Source organism: Pithys albifrons, chromosome 5, assembly GCF_047495875.1.
Source record: "Pithys albifrons albifrons isolate INPA30051 chromosome 5, PitAlb_v1, whole genome shotgun sequence".
Taxonomy (NCBI): domain Eukaryota; kingdom Metazoa; phylum Chordata; class Aves; order Passeriformes; family Thamnophilidae; genus Pithys; species Pithys albifrons.
The window spans coordinates 41068575-41094438 of NC_092462.1; the positions used below are offsets into that span (position 1 = coordinate 41068575).

General features: G+C 34.2%; 1 protein-coding gene across 1 annotated transcript in view; it reads left to right on the forward strand.

The window, feature by feature from the left end:
- Window positions 1-2657: 2657 nt before the first annotated feature.
- The window catches only part of TENM3 (teneurin transmembrane protein 3), a 608874-nt gene continuing 585667 nt past the window's right edge, over window positions 2658-25864 (forward strand). The window contains exon 1 of the mRNA XM_071556284.1: window positions 2658-2683. The gene's annotated coding sequence lies outside the window, so the exon portion shown is untranslated. The remainder of the gene's footprint in view (window positions 2684-25864) is intronic.

Consider the following 25864-nt stretch of genomic DNA (forward strand, 5'->3'; position numbering starts at 1 on the left):
CTGTTGACCACAGGGTAGATGTTGGACAAGGCATCAAAACTTTCAGCCTTCAATAAAGGGTTCAAAGTTGGCCGGGAGAATGCCTGAAGTAATTTTAGTGTTGTTCTTCTTTCTTATTGCCTGACCAATGTAATTTAATCGCTAGATAGCATTATTTATTGTTAGAAACATTTTGGAATTGTTATTTTTTATTATCCTTTCCCTGTGAATTCTTCCAGCTTTGTTATTTTAATGCTAATACATGATACCATGTGGTTCTCAGCAAGTTTTGTGTCAAATATTTAGTACAACTGTGTTGACATTCTGCCAAGCTCTTGGTGAGAGCTGCTTGTAAGAAGTCTTGTTGTTGAATCTGATTCAGTTTAAGGTAGGTCACAAATCTCAGTCACAGCTCAGCAGATCACCCAGATTTTATTGTCTGAGTTAGCCTCTTTTATGGCTGGCTTCCAAAACAGTGTATTGTAGTGTGAGTTCAGAAGAGGCAAACTAGGAAACATGAAGGACTGAGAAGGCACCATGCTGCTAACATGCAATCTGTACTTTGCTAGCAGTCCACTGGTTCAGCTCTTGGCATTGTCCCTTGTGAATAATAACAAATTAAACCATTATAAAAATTGGTATAATTGTTTAGACGAACAAAGATTCTCTGTCTCTTCTGGAGTTTAGTGTGTCTATTATCTCTGCCATCTTCTTAATCAGGAGAAGCAGCTGACACGAAATGTGCTAAATGTGACTAGCAGGAGACCACAGATATCGAGACTCAGTGATTTTCTTCAGTTCAGAGAATATAAGTGACAAGCCCTGGATAAATTCCTTTTTTTTTCATTTAAAAATACCTGCCCATGGTACCAGCCAATATTAAACATGATATTTCCTGAAATCTTTTATCATGTGAAAAGTAAGCCTACAGAGAAGTAAATGCCAGATTTTTTAATATGCCTATGTCCACAGCAATAGGATGTACTCTATTTTGTATGTAACACAATTCACAGAAGGAAAGTTGAACTTTGAAAAAGTAAGTTTCAATACTATAAATCACGAGAGTGTATTGCTGTGTACTGCCAGCATATCTGATGACCTGAATCCACTCACTGAAATCTACTAGTAAAGACAGCAATATTGCAAGTCAGTAAATTCTGGAGAGTGCTTCTGTCCACAGGGTTTTTTTAAGTTCTTACTTCCTCACCACAGTATTAATTTCATCACCCATTGTTGTTCAGAATAAGACAATTTAAACAATCTGTGAGGAATAGCTACAGGTTTTTTCTTGTTAAATTTGCTGCTGGTTTTCAGTACCCTTTAGGAATATTGACTAGATTGGAAATTTATGGCATGAGTTTCTCAAAAATGTGTTTGAGAAAAATGTCTCCTAAAGGTATTTACAAATACTTTAGTAAAAGACCATGAAATATAATAGCAATGTAGAAGGTCATAACAGTTGTTCTGCTGTTCTCAGAAGCATAGTAAATCTTTTCCTCTTTTTGACATGTCTTTCTGTTCTGCTCTTTTTCTGTGCAATAACCTTTATAACTATTGTTAATTATATCATGTTAAGTATATGTTAACTTCAAAGTTAAAGAAACTAAAATATTTGTAACACTGAAATTTTTGACCATTTTATTACTTTTTTCCTTCGTTTCCATATTGCAGCTTGACTTTATTTTTTCCTTGTCTCAGCCTTCTTAGACCAGTCTATGTGTTATTTTGGGTTTTTATATGTACGTTACTTTTCTTATTTCAGCTGTTGCCGAACTATTTTTTCTTGTTTTTTAGAATTAAAACTTATTTCTTCTCTGAGTTTTACCCCTTTCCGTGCCTGAATTATTAGCTCACAGGTTAATTTTCCAGACCAGATTTTACAATTTTTCTTCCTTTAATTTATACATGATATCATCAATTAATATGTTATTTCCCTAGTGAATCGTAGGCCAAATGTTTGATTGTACTCAGCTAAGTCATACCACGAGGAAAGCTCTCTCGGGCAGCTGACACCAGTTAGCCCAGCTAGTTTTTAACCTCTCCTGACCCTTGACACGTTGAAGGCCAACCAAAAACTGCCTGTATGCTGTATCACTTGGTGAATGACACTGATGCTTTGTACAAGGCCATTAGCCCCCTTTTGCTGAGTTTGCATTGGTTTCCCTATTGGTCTGGGCAAAACAAAAACCCTGACTATGAGAGAGAAATACAATTAACTTCAGCTGTGTAATAGCCTTCTTTCAACATCAGCCTCGCATCAATAATTTGACAAAGGTCTAATAATCATGTTGGCATTCGTGCAACCTGGCTGAAATTTGATTGGTGTCCACACAGTATTAAAAAACTTGTCCACTTTTTCCAGGCAAACCTACATACATAAAAATACTACTGCATTCCAAAATTCATTGCAAACAGTAGATTCATGCCCTTTGCATTGTTACTAATAGTGTTCCATCGCTGTTCATTTTTTAACTAAAGAACTAGTTTTATAAGTAGATGGCATACTGTCTTCTAGACTCTAATTAAAACTTATTTTTGGTCCTTAGGTGTAATGCCTACTCTTTGGAGATGAACTCCTAATTAATGCACAGAGATCCTGAAAGTCCCACCTCTCAACAGTAATGATTGACAACCAAGGATACATAAATTGCACTAATTGAGCTTTCCATTTATAAATTTTTCTGCAGCCATCTCATCAGAAAAGGTAGGAGAACAGACGAGCATAAGAAGAGTTATTTTGCTGTGGTGGTGGGGGGTTGGGGGAGTGGAATCTTGCAGAACTACTGAATGCTTATTATTATGTGTGTCAACTCTTCAGGTTTTAGGTGTACCATTTGTTTTACTATGAAAATTAGCATTTTCAATTCTGTGATATGCAGTAGAATAAAGGCACATTACTCACTATGCAAACCAAGACTACCTTGCAAGTCAGTGGACAGTGCTTTGGATCACATATAATGCTGCATGGCAATATACTTTCTGAACAGAAGTTCTGTTGTATTGAGATATTTCAAAGTGTGATTAGTGGCTTATCTGTAAGTGTTCTCTTAATTTTGTCCCACAGTCAGAATCAGAGACTTTGTGGTATTTGTTAAGCAATTACACATTTCTAGGATTCAATTTAGTACTTCAATAATGAAGTTTTCTTTGTATTTTACTTAACTCCATATTTTTCTGGAGTCTGTTAAGATGAAGTAATTGAATAAATGTTCAGTATTCTCATTTGAGCTGAAGTCCACAATTAGATACTAATAAGAACATGGTAGATGGAGAGGAATAAAGGGCACTGGAATGTATCAGAGATATTTGGCAGAGTAATTGCATTGCAAATGGTATATAGGAAGTATAAGAAGCAGCCAAGGGCAGGGGGGGGGGGAGGGGAGGGGAGAGGAATGGAAAGTATGCCAAATATATGCCTATGTAAAGATTTATGCGTTTTAAAATGTAATCCAGGGTACAATGACAAGATATTCAGTCTCAGAAATTTTGTTTGACCAAGGGGGTTTCTTTAATGGATAACTTGGAACAGTTTAGAGTTAACTTATTTATAGCTTTAATGTCTGATGTGTTATAACAAATTTCAGTGAAAATGAAGCTTGTGCAATAGATCAGACTTTCCTGGAAGTAATCTGTTGACTTTGAATGTTTATATTTTACTTTTGCCTAGTATCTATGCTTTTTGCTAGAAATGGGAAGCATTTAAGGTGTTTTGGGGGGGGTTAAAATTTGAACATATTTCAGAAGTGATATTTTAGGATTCTAAGAACAAGCCAGGGTTTAATTTGAGGAGTTTAGCTTGACAGAGAGAAAAATTATTTTCTTGGGTTATATCCATACTGGATAAGATTAAAGTATAAATGCTTACTGACATATCCTTAAATCTGGTATAGAAACAGATCTAGCTGTTGGTATCTTGATGAAAAGTGAACAGATCTGTGGGAAAAATTTAAGCAGATATAGATGTGTGTGTGTGTGTGTGTGTGTGTGTGTGTGTGTGTGTGTGTGTGTGTGTGTGTGTTGGCCAGGGTCTGTTTAACTTCTGAGATGTTTTACTCCTCAATTGCAGCATAAGGCCATAGAGAAAGTGGTTAAAAAACCCCTAAAACTAAAGCAAGGTTTATGTAAGGTTCTGGACGGAGAGCCATCCCACCAAAGCTGTACACTGACTTTGCAACACCCCCTTTGTGTCCAACAAGGTTGTGAAAATGTGTATTACCTACAAAAGAAAAGCAAACTGGGATTATGGAAGCAGAGTGAATTAGGGTTTAGGCCTTTGTATTTCTTTCCATAAAAATATGAGGAAAAAGTGAAACAAAGCTGAAATTTAGAGTTAGACCACAAAGATATAAGTGGAGGCTACAGAAAAAGGTGGGAAATAAAAAACTAAATTATTAAAAATGTGGATATTTTAAATGCCCTTCATATCTAGAATAACTTCATATTCTCAGGATTAGCGAAAACTATTAGTAGATCTTTCTTGAGAATGTTAACTTCATCTTCTTTCTGATATAACTCTTTGTCCAAAGTAACCCATTAAAAACATATATATTTACATATAATTTATAATGTTACTGTGGTTTCCATATTGCGTGTATGGAGGCATAATATCCAGATATTAAGCAAATTTTTTTCTTAATTGCTGGACATCCAATGCATATTCTTTCCACTCTAATTTGGCTACTTTGAGACAGATGAATTGTTTAAAACACTTTGGTAGAACCAAAAAGTATTTTAACTTGGTAAGGACAATAAAGATGCTTTTGTATAAAATAATACAGCAACTAGTCTGTCAAGGTCTAACTTTATTATCATACCTTCAGAATTTTTGAATTTTTATTCTTGTAAAATGGTAAAAACTTACTGTAAGTTTCACTAGACTGTATATATGTAGAAATAGCCATTAACAGGAAGCATTCATGCATTCAGAGTTTTGGCAGTGGTTTTAAACTGTAGTTAAAATGTATTTTGCACTAATTCAAAATAACAGTTCTAGTTATAAAAGCAGCTTTCAAGATCATAGCAACTGTCAGATCAACTGAGGCCAATATATGCCTCTTGCTTATGGTAATCAATTAGACATTAATGATAGGTATTTCATTTTGAATAGCTTCAACAATAAATTATTCTCAGGGAAACATGGTGGAGCCCAGTCCTCATTTGGCTTTTGAAACCAGTAAAATAACAGAACATCAGTCAAGTTAATAAAGTGTGCCCTTATTACACATTCTGCATCTGTACATAAACTGCCAGCATATGATCAAAGACTGCAGCTGTTTCAGTTATATCACAGTCACATCATAGACATTTTCTAGTTATAGCAGAGAGTTCGTTCTAGGGACAACCCAGTCACCTTGAAGACATAGAGAGTTCAGTGGAACTCATTAAATTACACCTTTGTGTTGTACAAACTGGTAGGACATCTATTAGGTATGGTATTCATAATTTCCATGTTAAAATTTTGTATGCATGTTTTATGCATTGCCTGTGTGTCTTCTCTACAAATCCAGACTTGTATTCACATAACATTTCAGAGCTCCATGTTTGCCTATTTTAATTTTGAATTGGCAGTTGCCAAATTGGAAGGATTATTCATAACCAAAATGACTGGATTGTATTGCTCATTTCCAAGCCAAATGAAGGCATTAATAAAACAATTATAATTAAATATTTTAATGCAAGTTAGAATATAAGATTGTGTTTTCATTACTGTCAACATATTTTTTCATTTCATCTCATGGACTAGTGTTTTGCTTAAGTTTGAGTTTTGCCATAGGGTTTTTAGAAAAGTAGAAGTTCACCTATTCAAGTTTTAGTTAATATCAGGTGTGTTTTAATAGGAAGAGATTATTTTTTCTATATTACCAGATTTTAGAATGAGAAACACCAAGAGGAAGAGATCTTAGTGATTATTTTCAAATAGTTATTTCTCAAAAAAAAAGTTAATGTTTTAAGAATGAACATGGAGTAGGTAACTGCTGTATTGCAACAAAGTTAAACTGGCAACTTCTTTGGAATTTTAAAGATACTAGAACCTCAGCCTCATTGCTGTTTTAGTACCACAGTAGAATTCATAGAAATAATATAACTTGATTATTTAGGTAGTGAAGCACTACAATAAAATAAAGGCAACCACCTAATCTGATATTTGAATCTTAATTGTTTTGTAGAGTTTTGTTGGATTTAATTCCTGAAGCAAAATGAAGCAAAACCAAAAAGTGCCCAGAAGCACTTAAGGAAAAGCTCTAATTAAAAATACAACCTTGTGTTCTTAGCTACTCTTCCTAAACCTATTTTTCACACTTTACAGATAAAGAAACATCTCTATATTTCTTCTCATAACACTCAGTGCATGTATAAAAACAAAACAAAAAAAACACAAAAAAAAAAACAAAACAGAAACAAAACAAAACAAAAAATACCAACACAAAAAAACACCCCACAAACAACCCAAACACAATCTACACTAAAATAAGTTATGTGGGATAATAATCTATTATGGTAACAATCAAATTCCTTGTCATGTCATGAAGGGTTATGCTTTAATTAAGCAATAAGGCATGACAGGGTGTGAATTGCACTGTAATAATTCTTGCCTAGTGTATTGTTAGGCAAGAGGCCAAAGGCTTAGCGCCACTGAATGCTGTAGAGATGAATTATTATGCTGTAATTTAAACAATGTAATATACTGCAATAACTGTAAAATGTTACACTTTCAATTTAAAAAATACATATCATAACTTTTTCTATATCTAAATACTCTTCCATCCAATAAACTATTTAATTGCAAAGGCTATCACAGAAAAGAGATAGTTTATTTGTGTTTAGATTTAGAGTGCAAATACGCTTTGAAGACAGTTGTTTCTGGCAGATTTGAATGATGCTGTTTTGATACCATTTTTCCTGAAACAAACAGAAAACATATAGCTCTGAGGAACAAATGTTCCCAAAATTCTTTCTTTGAGTTGTAGTCTAGTTCCGTTTAGTGTGAAAAGAAAGGACTTAGTGAAATTCCTATTACCTGGGAGCCTTGCATTTAGTCTAGGCTTTGTTATAAGCCCTACTTTTTGAAAACACAAGTTTTCTTCCCATTCTTTCTTATTGACAACTTTTCCAAAGACACATCATTTATAAGGCCCTTTAAATTAATCCTTAGACAAATGCTTTTTAAAAAATTTTATTTTCTTTTGTATCTTTTCCTCTCGATCTTCAAAAGAGAAGAAGCAACGAAGATAAGATCCTTCTAACTCAGCATATTCTGTGATTCTGTGAAAAATAAAGGATTGTGAGAGACCTCCCTTTATTTTTCTGTTACAAATCACAAAATCAAAGATACTGTAAATAGCTGGAAATATTGAAAAAAGTGATGAGAATTCATACTTTTCTGCATTTTTGTTAGTTATATGCTGTGTGTAAGAAAATCCATGTAGTTAAATCCTACAATGCATAATGTTTCCCACTACCAAGTAGCCATATATTATGGTCCATTTTGCAAAGTTATTTCACAGTTTCCATCTGACTGGGAAAAGTTCTACGGGTTCCATGCCTTAATTGAGGTGTTGGTGCAATTTCCTTCTTGAGGGAAGTTAGAAGCCTCACCCATTGATGCATTTATTTGTTTGTAGCTGAGCAACACTAGTCAAGTATCTGAAAAATCCCAAAACTCTTTCTTCTCATTTGTGAGATTTAGTAGAACTGAACTAAAATGGGAAGGTTTTCCTCATTATTTCACATTACTTTTGTGGCAGTGATGTAAATCAATACAGCTTCCAGATGTCACAGGTCTGCTGTACAGTATCACTGCAATCTAAATCTCTGTGTGTTCTGTTTGGGTTTTTTGCAGTTGCATTTTTGTGCTCAATCTGAGGCTGACTGTTGCCTGGTGCACTATTGAAAATCAGATATGGGAACAATTTGCAAGTTGCCATTTGACTCCTTAGTTGATTGAAGCTTGTTGTCCTTAAGTAAAACCACAACTTGCCAGTTGACTTAATCGCATTACAATTATTAAACTCCTCTTCAGTGTTGCAATATTTGCTATGGTAATACTAACAAGTCATGTTTAATGCTCTCTTTTTTTTTATATCATCACTTCTGTACTATAGTGTAAATGGAACAGTAATAAAAGACCTTATGAAGAAGACAGTGTTTAGGTTAGTACATGAACAAAGACAATTTTTTTCCACGGCACTTGAATTACAAGCAGATTTCCCTTCAAAGGATTCTTTATACACTTAAAATCTGTCACTGTGACAGAGTTCGCAGGAGGAAACAATTGGTTTCATTTTCACAACAGTTGAGTAGCTGCGTCTTCTTCCAAAGTACAATTCATCAAAAATAAAGCATGTTTCACTTTTGATATGATTTACCACAGCCAGCTGAGGAATTTGCTTTTTGTTTCAGAGTTATCAGGAGACCATTTCTAATTGTTAGCTTTCAACAAACAGTTTTCTTTAATCTTAGACAGCTAAGTCAAGATAAGGATTTGCAGTGATTATTCATAGCTAAAAGAATTTTAAAGCATCTAGGTCCTATAAACTGATGTTTTGAGTGACTTTCTCCATTTTTGTAGTACACAAATCTGTATAAATATTGCATAGCTTTAGTAGAAAAATAAAAGAGCAAAAATATTCAGGACAAAGAATAATAAAGTTCAAGCTTCTTTTTTCAAAACAGTAATGTTTTTGAGATTTGATTAGCAATGACATATTATATGACAAAGGAAAAAGGATTTAGAAATGAAACTAAAAATAGTTGTGTAGTAATTTAATAACTTGGCAGATTTTATTCCATCTGTTAGGAAGAGTTTGAAAGCCATTTCCTGCTGCCATTCACACTGCAGAGGCTTCAGAGTTCAGAGTTGGAATCAAATACCTGATGTGAAAATCTGCTATTATGATTCATATCCAAATATTCATATTGATATTTTTGCCTAGAGTATTGTGCAGGTTTATTTAAAAAAGAAAAAGTGGATCTAGAAGTTTAAGATTATTACTTATTTAATTGTCAGTGTCACAGCTTGTGGCAGAAAAAGTACCAAAAACATTCATCCCTTTCAGTTTATGAAAATTATTGAGACTATTCTATGTGAATGAACAACTCAAGAAACCAGATTTCTCAGACAGATGATCAGGATTCAAAACTGTAATGAACTTACTTTCAGGTGAAAGTACAATACAGAAAGTAGAGTGTGGTATTGATCTGTCCTTTATTGTCATTCAGAACTGATAAGAAAATTTGGGGAAAGAAAACATAAATTAGTGGCCAGAAGGTATGAAGGAGAACGTGTAGTGTAAACCTGTTGCTGATGAACTGGCACTGCAACACACCATCAATAGGGATTGGCGTGCACAGTTTTATGATAATGAGTTAGCTGCAGCAACCCACATCTACCTGTATACAGCTGGTTAGGTGCTATAATTGGTTATTTCTAGATGATAATTCACAGATGTTTGAAAGAAAAAAGTAAACAATTACTTTTTATCTTTAATAACAGAAAATCTATAGCACTCCTGGTAATGTTAATCTAGCAGTATCAAACTGGGAGAATGAGAATATAGGTTGGAATTGTACAAAAGTGAGTGACACAAGCTGCTGTAAACACTATAAATTTATTTTACACAAAAAAGGGTCTTTTACATTTGGTCATTCAGGAAGATAATCTAGAGGGAACACTGAAACTTAACTGGCAACTTTGGGCGTTTTGGCGTTTTTTTCCCTCAAGCTGACCAGAAGAAACACAAATAAGTGTGTTTATATCTTAAAATGTAAAAAAAAAATCTACCTTCCTGATAGAAAAAGTTGTCATTAAAAATTAAAACCCTTATGTAATGTACTTGCCATCCATTTACACATTCTCATACTTTTTGCAAGTTTTAAAATGCTGTGTCCCAAGATTGGTTTATTTCACCCGAAATCACTAGTTGGAAAAGAAAATTAAATAGTTCATTTTAATAACAATAAAAAGGAGTGCTGACAGTCCTACCTGTGAGGGGTTTTTTATGTTCAGCTTTTAAAAAACTTCGTCCCTAATTTCTAGGTACTTTTACAGGTATGTGATGAAAGTGGCATAATTACTTACTGGGTTCTGAGTCCTGCATGAGAGGCCAGTTAGTGTCATATTGAGCTCTGGAGGATGTGCATTTGCTCACACATTTTCAGAACTGGGCTAAAGCAGAGATACAAATCCTTGTGCTAGACCATTGATCCACCAGGTTATCTGCTCTGTCAGGTTATACTTGTTTCCTGGCCAGTCTCTGCAAAACAATTGTTATATTTACAAATACATGTCAATTCAAATAACACTAGTGTTAATGATGTTCGAAAGCATAAGAATCTCTAATTGTAAAGATTCACATTAACATTGTTTATCAGGCCTAAGATTAGCCTGCTGGGGCAATTAGAAGTTAATAATACTAGGTTACTTTGCCAAGGCTAAACTCACAGTGGGTAAACATGTTTTCATGTTGAAATAATTTTTTTTGTGCCAGTGAGTAGACCTTGAATTTAATAAGACCAGCTCAAGCAAACAGATTTGTTGATGTGCAAAATGTGATTTGTCTATGTTACCTGGGCTTCTGGAGAAGGATGTATAACTCTGTGTCAGCAAAAAGACCAGAAGAGTTGACCTGTGTGTCCTTCAGGCTTTAAGTCCTATATGGATTGCAGTCTCCAAAAGTGCATTCTTAAAACTAGCATAAAGGTTACAGTTTTCCATATGGAACAGCAACAGAAACAGTTCATTAAATAGATTGAGCATATATGAAGTTTTAATTAATTCATGCTGATTTGTAAAAGGAAGGCTTAAGTTTAACCTTTTCTTCTGTACAAGGCTTATTCTAAGCATTACTCCTCTTGCCCTTTGAGCCAGCATTAAATTTGGACAGGTATGCCCTGCGATACAATATTTATCTTTGTCAATTTATTTTGTCATAACAAATGGATCCCAAATGTTACTTTTATGCATATGTGTCCACATTATAACAAAGATTGACAGAAAAAATAGGAATAAATTCAGAATTTGAATAACTGAAATCCATGAAAAAACCAATCTTGAAGAAAATTAAATAATCTAATATTCCTAATAATGCAAAAGATGTGAAAATTAAAAAAAATCTCAAGCATTGCATTACTATTATTTGTCTAATCTTTGTAGTTCCTTTCAATGTTGTGTTAGAAGACTGATCAACTAAAAAGCAGAGTTTAGACTTTCCATTTATAAAGCGAGGATTTTTTAGATCTATAACTGTATGCTGCACACCCGAAGGTGGCTTGAACAGCCAACAGGAGTAATAGGAGTGATTAAACCTTGTCACTGGGGGTTAGATGCAGTGCTTTCTTCCTACATGACAGGCTGTGACAGTCAAACAGCACTGAAGCAGAACAAACGACAGTGGCAGTTTGCTGTGAGCAGTGCTACTGTCACAACTCCCACTAGAAAGCCAAATGTTAGGTATTCAGCTCAGGGAAGTTTCAAATAGACCATGCAAATTCTGGTTTCAAAAATTTTCCTGTGAATCAGTAGTGACATGCATTAGCTGCAGAGTGATTGTGTTACTGCGTGAGTGATTGTCCACTGCCGGATGCTGGCCCTGATCATAGTTTATTAGTGACACTGTTGATCCATTTACATTTGTGCTTGGCTCTTCCTGTTACGGGAAATTTGCCTTCATTTGAGAGAAATGGTGTACTAATGTAATTAGAATGAAGGTTATCATCTCTCTTTAATGATTGCATGTGTTTGTCACTCTGAATAACAACATACGTGATGTTATGAATACCCTGCACCTGACTGCACCCAGGATAACACCATATATTCAAACGTATAAGCTTTGATTCCTTAGTAAAAGGGACTGACTTTATGAAGACTATAGAAGAATAAACTGAATTTTTAAAATTTCTTATAAGGCAAAAGTTAACCAAGAAAATGCATTCCAAAATTGAGTCTTTTCAAGTATTATTCCAGGCTTTCGTTACACAACGGGAGAGGCAGATTTTTCAAGGAGACCCAACTAAGGTTCTTAGTAGTCTGCATAAGAGAGAGGCATACTATGAATATTTTGTTTTCTCATTTTCAGCTGAAACTAAACAGTTTTCCAAACCCAGAAGAGTAGTACTGTGTGCCTGCATATGTGTGTATTTAATTCTATAAAGGTGGGTAGCAGGGAGTTGGAAAAAGTTCTAGAGAACCTCTAAAAAGGCAATAGCAAGTCAATATGGGTGAGATTTTTTTTTTGTTATTTCAAAAGACTTTTTTTTAACTAAAGAAATGTTGTACTTAGATTTCTTACTGCTCTCACGCTAAGTAATTCTGAATAAATTCTGGCTTTAAATTTTCAAGTTACTGTTTGTTGCTGTTAGCAATAAGGTTAGATGAAATTCTCACTTTAATTGAAGGTTACAGCACTGTAGTTGATCTTGCTCTGAAAATGTCCCTTCTAGAAGGACTAAACCCCTCCCTTTATATTTATTTATTTTAACCCCAAATTTTGGATTTATGTTTAAAGGATATTTTAATCTTAGGACACATATTTTTCTAATTTTACTAACCTTTTCTAAAAAGAAGGTTAGCAATTAGTTTTTCAGTATTTATTTTTCAGCACCCTTTTTGTTTATTATTTTATTCCAGCTATAGCTATTAAATGAGTAAAGCTTTACACGTGTTATCCCATTTTCACATATATCCACATGCTGACTTACCAGACTGGGGCCTCTTTTTCAATTTTAAAATCATTAAGGAGAATCCCGTCTTATTAAGGCAAGAATCACCTAAGCTTATTTTAGATCTGGTCATGTGCACCCATTCGTCAGTCAGCTACCCTTGCACTGCCAGGCATGTTGCTTCTGGCAGCTCCTGAGTTCTACATTATACTCAAAGTAGTAACAGCTGTGATAATATTTACTGGTTGAAATACTGATATGACACTGCACTCTTTCAATACAGGGCATCTTTTTCACTCTATTCCCTCCCTGGCAAATTATATTAGATTTTTCACAGAGGAGATCCATGCTGAAATACGAGTTCGGTTTCTCCGACATACCTGTCCTTTCCTTAGTCCTTTAATGTCCTTGGTCCTGATAGGATTTGAGACGTGCTGGGAAGGAAGGATCTGTAGGCAAAAATACTGGAGAAACTGTATAGGGAGCATTGTTTCCATCTGGTGAATATTGTGTGGTTCGCCAGAGAAAAATTCGTATCCATCTGTCTTTTCTGGGTATGTAAGAAGAGGTTACCCTCTAATAAATTTTATCAGTGTTCTGGACAGCATTGGGAGCAGTTATGAAATGAAGCAGGACTTTTGTGGAGCAGTAGTAAATTAGAAGTTTCCCTTTGGAACATCTTTTCAGCTGCTGGTGTCTGGTTTTCCTCACTTCTTTTCCTGGGTTTTTGCACATCCTCAAAGGGTTGGCTGGCAGGTATCATAGTCCAGTTAGTGTGTGTTGCTGAGCCAGGACTTCAGCCTTGCAAATCAGGACAGGAGCTTATGAGACGGAAGGGTGATAATGGATGCCTCAAAAACTGCACTAAAATGAAAAAAAAAAAATTAACACCAGCCTCAGGGAGATTAATTTGTTTGCTTTATAATTTCTGTCCATTAAATTATTAACAATAATTTATTATTAGGCATTTGAGATCCATCATGGAAAAACAGAGCCAAGCATTGAGTAAAAGAAGCCTCTTCCATTCAAATACCAATCCAGAGTATTTTCACGGAGCAGTATAATTTATTTAATAATTGTTAAGCAAAAAGCTGAAGCAGGTGATGCCAATATCAATATGAAATGGGGTTTAATTAGTAAAATTAAATTAATAAAATTGAAAGCAGTTGAGTAGAGAGTAATCATGCTAAGAAAGCTACACAGCGGTTTGTTTAAAGTAAGTCATTAATGCCATGATTTAGATGTTCTGTCTTGCTTACCCACCACACAAGCAGTTAATACAAAACATTCAATTTTGCTGTTATGAAAGAAAAAATGTATTTTTTCAAAAAGAGCTGTAAATTACGTTGTGCTGTAAGCATCCATTTTCTTGCCTCCATCACTGCCAACTCCCACTGTTTTCTTTGATATATGATTTGCAGACTACTATTATTATTTATGTGTTTTACAATTACTGTGAAGGACACCTCCCCTTCCTCAGCCCTAAGCCACAAATCTGAAATGAATAAATGCTGTTTATTGTGACAGTCTGCCTTTTGTCTGTGGAACAATGACAAACTACACCACTGACAGCCAGTTACTGTTTTTAACTACTGCTCTTGAGCTCAGTCTTGGAGTGTTCTTCAGAACATGACAGCAGTCAGTCTGGAATAAAATGAGTGAGAATGTATTGTGTTTGTTTAGCATGCCATGACACCATTGTCTAATACATTGAGTAAACAGAAAGAATAAATTACATAACCATGATAGATTTTAGTTCTCTACATTTCATTGAGATTTGTACAATTGTGATCATAACAAAATTAACATATTAATGCTTTTTACTATCAATAATTTTGATATTCATATAGAGTATTGCCTTCTCACTGAAATGAAGTGAGGGAGAAGAAATAAAGGGAGCTCTTAATTATTTGTGTAATCTAAAAACATTCCTTTTCTTTCTGTCTGAGCTCTTCAATGGAGCTAAAAACTGCATAGAATGGCTTTATCTGTGTGAATGTTATAAATGTCTTCTGACCTGCAGCTAGCTCATTTTTAAGTGTTAGAATTACCTGTTTAATATATAATTGTGCTGAGCAGAGCTAGTAGGTAAATCTATGTTTATATTTTGACTAAACCTTGGCTTTTGTCTGTATGCAAACTGGTAAATATGCCAAGGTATTTATTTATTTAATGTAATGTTCTTTAAGAGTTTGCACATGAATATAGCATTTCTTCTTGAAACCGAGTGTTATCCTTCTGTTTATGCTCTTCCCTTACACATACCTGGTGCATGTGTGTGCATGTGTACACACACACAGGCATACACACAAGCAACGCTAGTTTGTAATCGTTTTTTTTATGTATTTCTGCATGTTTGGGTACATAAATGAGTACTGCACTGGTGTTTTACTTAACTTTATAAACACCACAATATCAAAAACGGATTTTCTGACATTTGTATTACTGCAATAGAATCTTGTGCTACTGTTCATAATGGAATATCAATGTCTAGCAATTAACTTAAATCTTTATTCTGTGCATCATTCTACGAGTACTCAACCAAAAAGAACTCTTTCCCTGAATTACATAGAGTATTCTGATCAATACAGGTCTTCTAAAATTTCTTAGTATAAGTGTGGTGTTTTAATTTATTGTTTTTTCTTTCCACAAAGCAAAGACAATTGAGAGAATATTAGTAAATTCCAAGTCTGCATTGGCACTGTCAGCTTGTGGAAAATGTATTTCTAATTAAAAAGACACAATCTATAGTCTTGCTTGGAAGTTGCCATAATCTCACACATTAAAAACTGCAGTTAATTTTTTAATGCATCTCAGATGAATACTTTGCCTTCTCTTCTTTAACTATCTGTGTCTCCTTTTTTATTGTCTGTTTTTTTACTTCTTTGATTTCCCTTTGAAGTCCTCTGTACCCGCTTGGTTTTTTAGACTTCCTATCTTCCTCCTTGCGCAAACACATGGATTCTCTCTCATGTAGTTTTCCATCTGTTAAACAGTGGGATGTATCATTTTCATTTTTATTTTTAAATACAATTAAAATCCAAGAGGTAGGGAGCAGGATAGCTTCAGAATGTACCGATTCTTGTCCTTGCAAAAGTCATTCCTCCAGGACTGTAGTTTTTATAGTAATACCTAGTGAAAACCCTTTAAGAAAATTGATGAAGTTATGTGGCCTCTTGTATATCTTTGTATACTGATTAATACATAAAATAAGTTGATACTCATTTCATCTATGAGTGCAGTAGAGACAAATACTATTCTTTTATGTTTGAAAGAACTACTTTGTGAAAACCTTTTTGAGGGTTAACTATAGTAAAGTACGTTAAAATATAATGAGGCAATATAGGCATTCAAATGCTCATCTAACTCACAGGAAGAGGGTGTTTATGTGTTTTGTGTGGGCAGGAAGTCAGACTTGCAATTCTCTTCTAAAAGGCTCAATCCACACTGAATTCAAAAGAAAAATTCTTCTAGTTTCAGCCTTTTTAGCTTAGCAGTATTTTATGGTGTCAGACTGTGGGGAGAATTTCGTACAGAGGATGGAAATGTGAGCAATCCTGCCTGTCTGCATTCTCTGAAGCTGATAGAGAGATATGCTGAAGCAAGAACATTTAGTGATTTGTATGTAAACACTGTACTCATGGATTTTGGTGTAACCAATAAGAAATGTTGTTCTGTCACTTGAACGTACTCATTTAGCCAATCTGGATAAGAAATGGGGGCGTGCGAACAATGCTGTGAGTTATAATATGCGCTTGAATAAACGGCATTGACTTGATCATATTGGTCAACACGTGATGTCCATTCGATCCTCCGCAACATCAGACAGCAGGAAGTTAACGAGTGAATCACACAGCATAGCAATACATAAAATCGAGAACAGACATATTAAGCCATTTTGACATTCTCTAGGTATTCTAATCCAATGAGAACAGTTCATCCTCTTGCATTGCTTCCTGGCTGCTGAACATATTCCCATTTGACTGAACAATGTTGGTTCATTCATGTAGCTGAAGTATCTTTCCTAAAGATTTAAAATGTGGTTTAACTATTTCAGTTAATGTGCAGGCTATGCCCATTATCTAGCTATAATACGCTACTTGCCATCCATCAGTAGAGTTATCTAAACATTATTGAGTTCCTTTCGGATCTGAAGATTGGTTGAGCTTTCATGTCAGTTATTCGCAGCTGTATATGGATTTGTTTGTTTTTCATTTTCACTGTGAATTTTACTGAGTTGATTTAAGAAAGTCTCCTTATTAATAATTTCCTATTATAATTTAAAGTTATGGATAGTTTAAAACAACATATTTAGACAAGAACAATGGATTATCTCTAAAAACTTTAATGCAAAGTATGTAGCACTGATTTTAATATTAAAGATGAAAATCTAACAAACACATGTTCAAAATTAAAGTAGTGCTTGAATGTATTTTTTAATTGTGTGTGCAAATAGATAAATACTAATGCAAAGGTCAGTAAAGCATATACAAAAAGTTCCTTGCTAATTTGACGTAGAGATGTTAAATTCATACTTGCTGAGGCATTCTGTTATCAGTTACAAAAACTCCAGAATAGAAATAATTTGGCCTGCAATATAAACTGCCCAAAGTTAAGCTTTCATTAGGAATATACCATGAAGTCTCATTTTCAGGCTTTAGATTCCCAATGTGATTTTTCATATTGTAATCTATGTAGGTATGGCAGATTCACATAAACATAAAAAATTTCTTGCATTATAGTGATCTGATTAACTTTGCTATTTTTCAAACCTTCAGAGAAATTGCCATTTCACATATATAGAATAGCTTTCAAGTGGCTTGAAACAGCTACAATGGTTATGCTACTGTTCAACAGAAATCTTTCTCATGCCTTTGAAACTTTATTTGGGGTTGATGGAGTCACTTGCAGAATAACAGTGAAATGGGATCTTCCTTGAAAAGCAGAAAGGTTGAGATCCTTTTGTTATAAAAGAGCTGTGTCTCTTCCACAGTACTCTTGCCCAGTCATTTTAGCTGCAGAAGCCAGAACTATTTGTATTCAGCCCTTCTTACCTTCTCTTTTCCCTCTCTGGTTTCCTCCACTGCAGAACTGAACACCGTGGAATCAGTGAATGACTCCTATTTCAAGTGACAATACATTAATTTAAAAATAGAGGTATGCAGCTATTTTGACAATCTAGATTTGGTATTCTATCTAATAGAAAAGCTTTTACACACTTACATTGCCTCTTGGCAGCCTAAACAAATCTCCATCTGTGAGAAGAGTACTGTACTGATTGTATGACTATGCTATGTACACTTCAATTTGAATACATAAAGCAGGTTTTCTATTATAAAGGTAGTTCTCTCCCTAAACTTTCCTTTGGCCCTGTAGTCACTAAAGATACAAACCAGAAGCAGTAACAAGGAAACTGTAAAATGACCAAAAAAGGTCATTAATTCACACCCATTGTGGCAATGGATTAAGAATCATAAGATCATTTTTCTGAACGACTCACTTGAAGCACCCATACAGGTATACTGCCTTTTTTTTTTCTGCTTCCATGAGCATTCTGTGAAGGCTGCTTTATGTCTCACATTCAAAGATTTTACTGAGCTTTAGCATGCAAATCAACAACCAACATCAGCAGAAAAATGCAGATACAGGATTTGCCTTCTGATTACCAGACAGTCTAACTTTGTTACAAAGTTGCCTTAGGTATCATATCATCAGCTCACAAAACAGTGTAGGGAAACACCTTCAGAATTGAATGTGACTTTAATTATTACCGTCACCAAAAGGACATTAAAAGAAATATCTGAGACCATATCGAGTGTCAGTTTAATTCCTAATCTGTCTGTAAAGAAGTTACTGTGTTAGTACGAGCTAACACAGCAAAGCAAACCTTAGACAAGCTGCCATTTTATGTATTAAAAAGCAAAATTAAACAAAAGTCTTGGAAGCTTTATAAAGTTTTCCAGATATTTCATGTTATAAGTTAATTTTATGTATAGAACATTAAAAATCCTTGTGAAAGGCATCCATGATTCTGGTTAAATTTATTGTCTGGTTTTATAAGATATTAAGCATATAAAATTTGCACTAACTTCTACTGCAATAGGATGCTAAAGAATATTGCTTTTCAATGGATGTCTTACAGTTCTATACCTGCATTGTATTGATGTAATCAGAAATTACTGGATATTCAAAGATTTGCAAATTATTCTTCCATTGTCAATGCTTCATTCACTAGTAAGAAAAATAACAAAACCTAGGTCCATATGTAGTCATTAGAAAGTGAACCTCAGAAAATCCAATTTAAGGAAATGTAATAAAAAATACAAGGTTTATATACAGATGCTCTTTCTTTGATTAGTTTTACATCAGCATGAGAAGCCACAAAATATAAAAAACTTGTTTTTGAATTCCAGGATTGTCTTCAGAATACTCAGGTGTTCTTCTAGCACCCGAGCAGTGTAGAATTCCCAGTACAAAGAGATTTACAGATAAAAAATGAGGGATAAGAAGATTAGAACTAAAATATATGCCATTTTTTGTAGAATATATAATGAAATCCCTATTAATATGGAGCCTTCACTGAAGTTTCAGCATGGATCTCTCAGACTTTGCAGAGGATTTGAGAAATCTTTTTTGAGTAATTACATAAATATGCAAAGGAAATCTCTAGTTTCTTCATTTTATCTGGCAGAAGCTTACAGAAAATAACAAAAGACAGAAAATTCTGGAAGAAAGCTAACAATTACTTTTCTCCAGAATATGTATTGCCCCTGGTGCAATAGTTCACCAAGGAGGAAGTATTAGCTAGTGATGAAAGTTTATATGGATTATTGAAGACTAAGGAGAATTATGAAGAACACCATAAGAACCTCACACAACAAGAGAAAATAAGTTCAGCAGTGGCTGATGAAATTCATCTTCCCTACGTGGGAAACAGCACACACTACAGTGAGTGAATTACAGTATCCTTTATGAACTGAGGGACTCTGAATTAGACATAGCCTCTCAGGACAAAGATCTAGGCATCACTGTAGACAGCTCTATGAAGACATGTGCTTAAAATGTATCAGAGGTCAAAAAATGAATAATATTTGGGCTGTGTAGGGAATATTATGGAAAATATTACAATGTTACATAAATTGATGTACATCCTTACCTTGACTGTTAAATTCTATTTTGGTCAACTCCTTTGTGAAAATTGTATGAAAGGGAAGGTTACTCAAGGGCACCTATAGTATCCTGCTTAGAAAGGAGAAAAGTAAAAAGAAATATGAAAATCTGAATACTAATCAAAATCTCAACTGCATATTTCCCTTTTTTCAGTCTTAATAAAGAAATCAACTGGAGATATATTCTTTAATGAAATATATGGTTGATCTTTAGCACTTAGTGCCTTAAATTTCTTTCAAATTAAAATTTGTTAAAGTGTATATTTCAATGTCATGGATTTTTTTTCTATTTGTAACAAATTCTTTTAAAGTATATGAATGGAGAGGACTGGACTTCTGCCTGTGTGCTTGCGGGATTACTCTTCAGATTATGATGGCATAGCCTTGTCAACTCAGAATGGACAAAAAAACAAAGCCAGTACTCAAATGTTCCTATAGAGCACCCTCCCAAATATAATTTCAAAGCACTGAAATACCCTTACCTGACAGCAATTTGGACTGTTTAGGACCATATGCACACATCTACCTGTGTAGATTGCAGACTTTAGGATGTCTAGAAATATGGTTTAGTTTTTGTAATGGCTTTTTGACTAAAAGACAGAATGGTTTATTATGGTTTGATAGAAGGACAGTATAGTGGGAGATACAGCCACAATTTGCTAGGCAATTAAACATCAGATAAAAAGGAGTAAAAAAAAGAAAATACTTAAGACGCCTTTTTCTACCTTCCTTGGTTTTCTTTATTTTAATTTTTCCTCTTTTTCTCTCTCAATGTTTCTCCTATTTTCGTGGGGTAGAAATATTGTTATTCTATGAAGTTGAAGACTTTTTGATTAATTCTGGGGTTTTTTTATTGCCTCTACATAAAATGCTTTTTTTCCCCCTTGTTCTTTGTTCCTGAAGGGATTCATAGAGTTCCTTCTAGTCTTCATCCTGTGAAAAATGTTGCAACTCAGCCTTAAAGCAATATTAAAAAAGAATATAATATTATAATGTCATTTATGTCTACATTTTCTATTTCTAAAAATCATATTCTTTAATCACATGCAAACGCTAATAAGAAGGATCATCAAGCATTGATAGTCTTGAATTCTATCCATTTTTTAAACTATAAAATGAAAACATTTTTCCAGAATTATTCTTTAAAATATCATTATGTGTTAAGTTAGTTAAGTTTTACTGAATTTCAAAAAATGTGTTGAAAGGCAAGAAAGTAAGAGAAGAGCTCCCTACTGAAGTATGGGTAGAAAACAGTCACAGGTTTCTGGACATATGAAGTATCAGTAAAATGCTGAAGAACTGAGTTCTAATCTCAGTTTCCTGACAAGCCTTCATCTGATAGATAAATAGATTAAGTTAGTGTGTGGGTAGATCATTAGAGGGCTTTTAACTACTACATTTGCAGTATTTCTTAAATATTGGGAAGTAGTACAACAATTCTGTTGAAAGCAAAAGACTAAACAATACAACTTGACTATCACCAGCTACATTATGTTCTTTCTAATCTTTGATAATGTCAGTAAAACTTTGATGTTTTACCCGGAACTGTTGACAGGTCACAGGCCCGTAGTTACAAGGACTTGCCAACTAATGATTTCACATATAGACATGATATGACTTTGACTGTGGACTCTAAAAATTTCAGCCCAATCAATTCCTACACATAGAGGAAAAAGAAATTGATATTTTCATCCTGAGATCTCATCAGTTAATTTTTTCAAAACTCATCTATTTTATCTGACATTCTGATTTTAAAATGATGGGTTTAAGAACTGTGTTAAACATTAGCTCTTGTTACTGTTGACAAGGAAGATATTTCATTATCATGAGCTTTCGGCCTAAGTACAGAATGAAATTATGTTTTAATAATTCTGACATTATTATTTGTTATATTTAACTGTGATGACCATAGTTTTTCCTTTCTATATTTTCCTCTTATCTCTTTTGGTAATGCATGTTTCTTTTATTTGTCAATTTTTCCTAATTATCACTAACAGTTTCAGTTTCATTTCAATTGCCTAATATGTTCTTCATGTTTTGGTTTCATTGGTGTTTCATAAGTATTCATTCTTAAGGAACCACAATATGTCTATTTCTCTTTCAGACTTCACATTTAGTGTATGAAAGTGATAGTCATGCAGTCTGTGCTTTATGATTTATATTGCATGGTGATTGATCATCTACCTACATAGTGGTCGTTTTTAAAGACTAATTTATACTTAGACCTTTTATTGTTTTAGAAAGAATTTCACATAGTGCAGGCAAGCAGAGAAATATCTTCAAAGTAACCAAGATTCTTCTCTAAGGAGTAGAGTAGAGTTTATTGAAGATCAAAAAAATTCAAATCTATTAAAAGTGACTCTATGTGATAGAAATCTACTAGAGAATTACATGAAAGTGGTAGGAGCAACTTCTGAAATGTGTAAGATAAAGCTGAAAAATAAGCTGAACCTCAAGCTGCCATTTATTTTGCAGCTCGGTGATGTCACTGAGCCTGTCACAAGCTGTGTTGCCTCGCACATGGGGCTGGAAGTCTCATAGGGTAAATCCTTGTTCTTCCTTTGATTCCTCTGTGCCTTATCAGAGGAGAAATGCACACATACAACTATGCATAATACAAGGCAGTATTATTTAACAGAGCGCTCCTGTGACATACACAAACCACTCATTTCTTGTTAATATGGCAACAACAGAAAGTCTCCAGAGGGTTGTCCAACCCTGTAATGAGAGGCCTGTGTTATGTGCAGTTCTGTAGCCTCAGAAGTGGCCATGGGTTCAGCCCCTGCTGTGAAATTTGGCTGCTGCCTGAGGCTCTGTGGAAATCATGTTTCTTGCGATGCCCGACCACATGCAAGCCTCCCTGCTGAGAAAAGCAAGGAAATTTGCTGAACTGCATTCATTTATTGCTCTCCCTTACCATCTGAGGCAGGGGAAAAAGGATCTGCAGAGCAGTATTTCTGTCCTAATTTTTATTTCTGAGAGGGAAATAGGAGGGTCATCAATACGTTCCTGAGGATGTGCTGGCTGCAGAAGCCAGTAAGGAACTTGATTTCAGGACAGTCAGACACTAGGCAGATAGAGCAGAGACTACCATCTCAGCAACTTTGAACACATTGAAAGGACAATGAAGGAAGCCTTGAATATTCCCTTTGCATCAAGAGGTTCCAAGACCACTATGTAGGCTAAAAAGTGAAAGGTGTAATGTGACTCATCTCTGCTTCTGTTATGATGTGCCAAAATCAATGAAACAGTAATAGTTGCATGCCTTTTTTATATAGTTTATACATCCGGACTGATGTGGTTCATCTTATATTTCATCTGGGAGATGAGTTACAAGAGTAGTGAAATTAAGGTACCAAACTCTAAAGAAAAGGCTGTCAAACTATGTGTTTAAAAACACAAAATAATTGTGCACAAATATTGTGCAGAAAATGATATTTTATATGCCGCGGTGCTAAGTGTGTAGAGAACAACAATAAATCAGAAAACTTACAAGATTCCCCAAGAAGTCTTCAATTAAAGGACTTGATCTCAAATAGAGAGAATTTTCAGTGTTTGTTGGGGTCAGAGACTGAATAACAGTAAAACTGGAATAAAAGAAACAGGTTGTTAGACATGTATAAATGGATACTGCTTTTCAGAGCACAATTAATATGATGGGGGGTGATTTTATTTGCTTTGTATTCTTCTTCTTATTTCTGATGTTTCCTATTAAAAAGCTGTAAAGAGCTTGTCTGGCATAAATAGTAAGTGTATTGAAGTTAATAGAGCTATCATAGTATACAATAATTTGAACTGGTCGAAAGAGAGAGAAAATATTGCTGATAATGTTAATAGCAATGTTTTAATAAGCTGAGGAAAGGTGACTTGTATGCAGGAAGAGACAAGCTTTTTTTGTTTATTCAGTTGTCCTACAGCCTTAAGGAAAAGCAAGTGCCAAGACAAGACTGGGGAGACCATTACAACAGTCTAAAGCTGGAGAGAGATCCATCACAAATCAGAAAACATGGTGTTACAGTGAGAGAAAAGCAGGGACTATGTAAATACACATTGAGGTGTGCACTGAATAATTTCAAGTGGATTGGAGGGAGAGGATCACAAGAAACCAGTGCAGAAGTCAAGGGTTTCTTTTTCAGTGATTCAGAAAGGAGGAGTGTCTGTTATAAAAAAGACATTCAAGCAAGAACAGAAAAAATTGTAGATGTAGTTCCTACCAGAAAGCAGAAGATAAGACAGTAATGTAATAAGGAGAATCAAGAGAAGAATTTCAGTTTTATGTGTCTTTATCTCCCTGTGTTCAACACAAAGAACTTCAGTGTCTCTGCATATCTGTCTGTGTGTATATATGTATATATGCACACAGACACAGATGCAGTATAGGTGCTTTCAATGTAAATCTTTTGTTTCTTTTGCGAAACAATGATAAAGCATAATAAATTTTGTAAGGCATAAAAAATTACATTTGCAGATTGTTCTGTTAAAGCCTGTCTATGTATGTACATACACAAACTGTTATGGACCTTTAAGTAAAGTACTATATTCTCAATGCATTCGGCAAATAACGCTTATGACCTACTTCCAGGCTGTTAAATAGTAGCATTTGTGGTAATATTATAGGATTGTATTATGGTTTTTTGTAATAAGGAATTGCTAAATCTTCTTTTGCTAGTGCCAGACTGCTGGGTTCTCAAAAAAAAAAAAAGAAAAAAAACACAAACCAAAACCCACTCCCAAACACCCACACCAAAACAAATCATAAAATGCAAAATGTAATTTATTTCACATGTAATCCTCATAATAGTTTGCACTTAGATAAGTTAGAATTATATCTATATATACTCAAACTGCTTTTGAAAGCCATAATATTTCCTGAGATAAAGAGATAAAATATTCATTTTAATATTTTTCCTTTTTTATTATTACTTTTTAAATGAATTGATTATGTGAAGTAATTTTTAAAGTCAAGAAATTGTCAACAACAAGATTAGCCTTTGTTCTGAGTCAGGAAAAGAAAGTTATGGGATTTAAATTAAAAGGTTTTATACAGTGATTCCAAATTGGTGAGGCAGACAGTAGGTAGATACTGACAATGCAACTATGCAGAATAGTCAAGTCCCTTAAAATTGAGCTTAAAGTATAAAGAGGGGGAAAAATTACTCTTGCTAGCAAGTGCATGAAAGTGGAAAAAAACACTTCAACTGTTCCTAGAATCCAGTAATTCTAGAGTATATTTATACAGTTTATATGCAGTATTCTGATTTTTTACTTCCCTAGAGTCTACTTCACTTCTACTACATGAACAAAAAACCCCAAACCGTCTTCATTAGCACTTAAAACAACATTTCATCACACCAATTGTCTGCTTGGCTGCAATAACTGTATTATATTTTACTTTTTTGTTTAAATTAAGTGTTATAGATGAATATTGACTGGCAAACACTACTACAGCATTTGCAAATATAATAAGCTTTTTTTCTTTGTTATTTCATAACTATTAGTATATTGCTTGATAGGTTTAGTTAGTTTTAACTGTTCTATAAAATAATTTGCTGCAGTCTTCCTCAGTGATTTTTTTTTTATCTCACATGAATGATCTTCAGGGATGTTCAGTTCAACTGCATAATACAAGTCATGTCACTGTGAACCCCACTTTTTCATAGTGTTTCAGTTCAAATTTTGGAGAGAACTAAAGAACATTTTAGGGAACAGTATAGTCTGATAGTATAGTTTTTATTTGTGACTTTGGAAATAAATTGCAGTGTGGGAAAAGCAGCTGAAAACATGGATAAAAGTCGTATGCGGGATTATTGTAGACCCTGTCAAAATAAATGGTAGAATATTTTTTAGTATGTAATTAAATGTCAAGTTTTGTGAGTTAATGGAATTTCTGTAGTCACATCAAGGTCAGACGAGCAATTACTGTTTATGAATTATCTGAAATCTTGTATAGCCTCTTCTAGCTAGTCTTATAGCATCTATTTATATTAGACATCTTTGCCATTTCTGATGCTTCTCCCCCATAGTTTCTGTTAACAGCAATGTGGTGCATTTTGTCAATT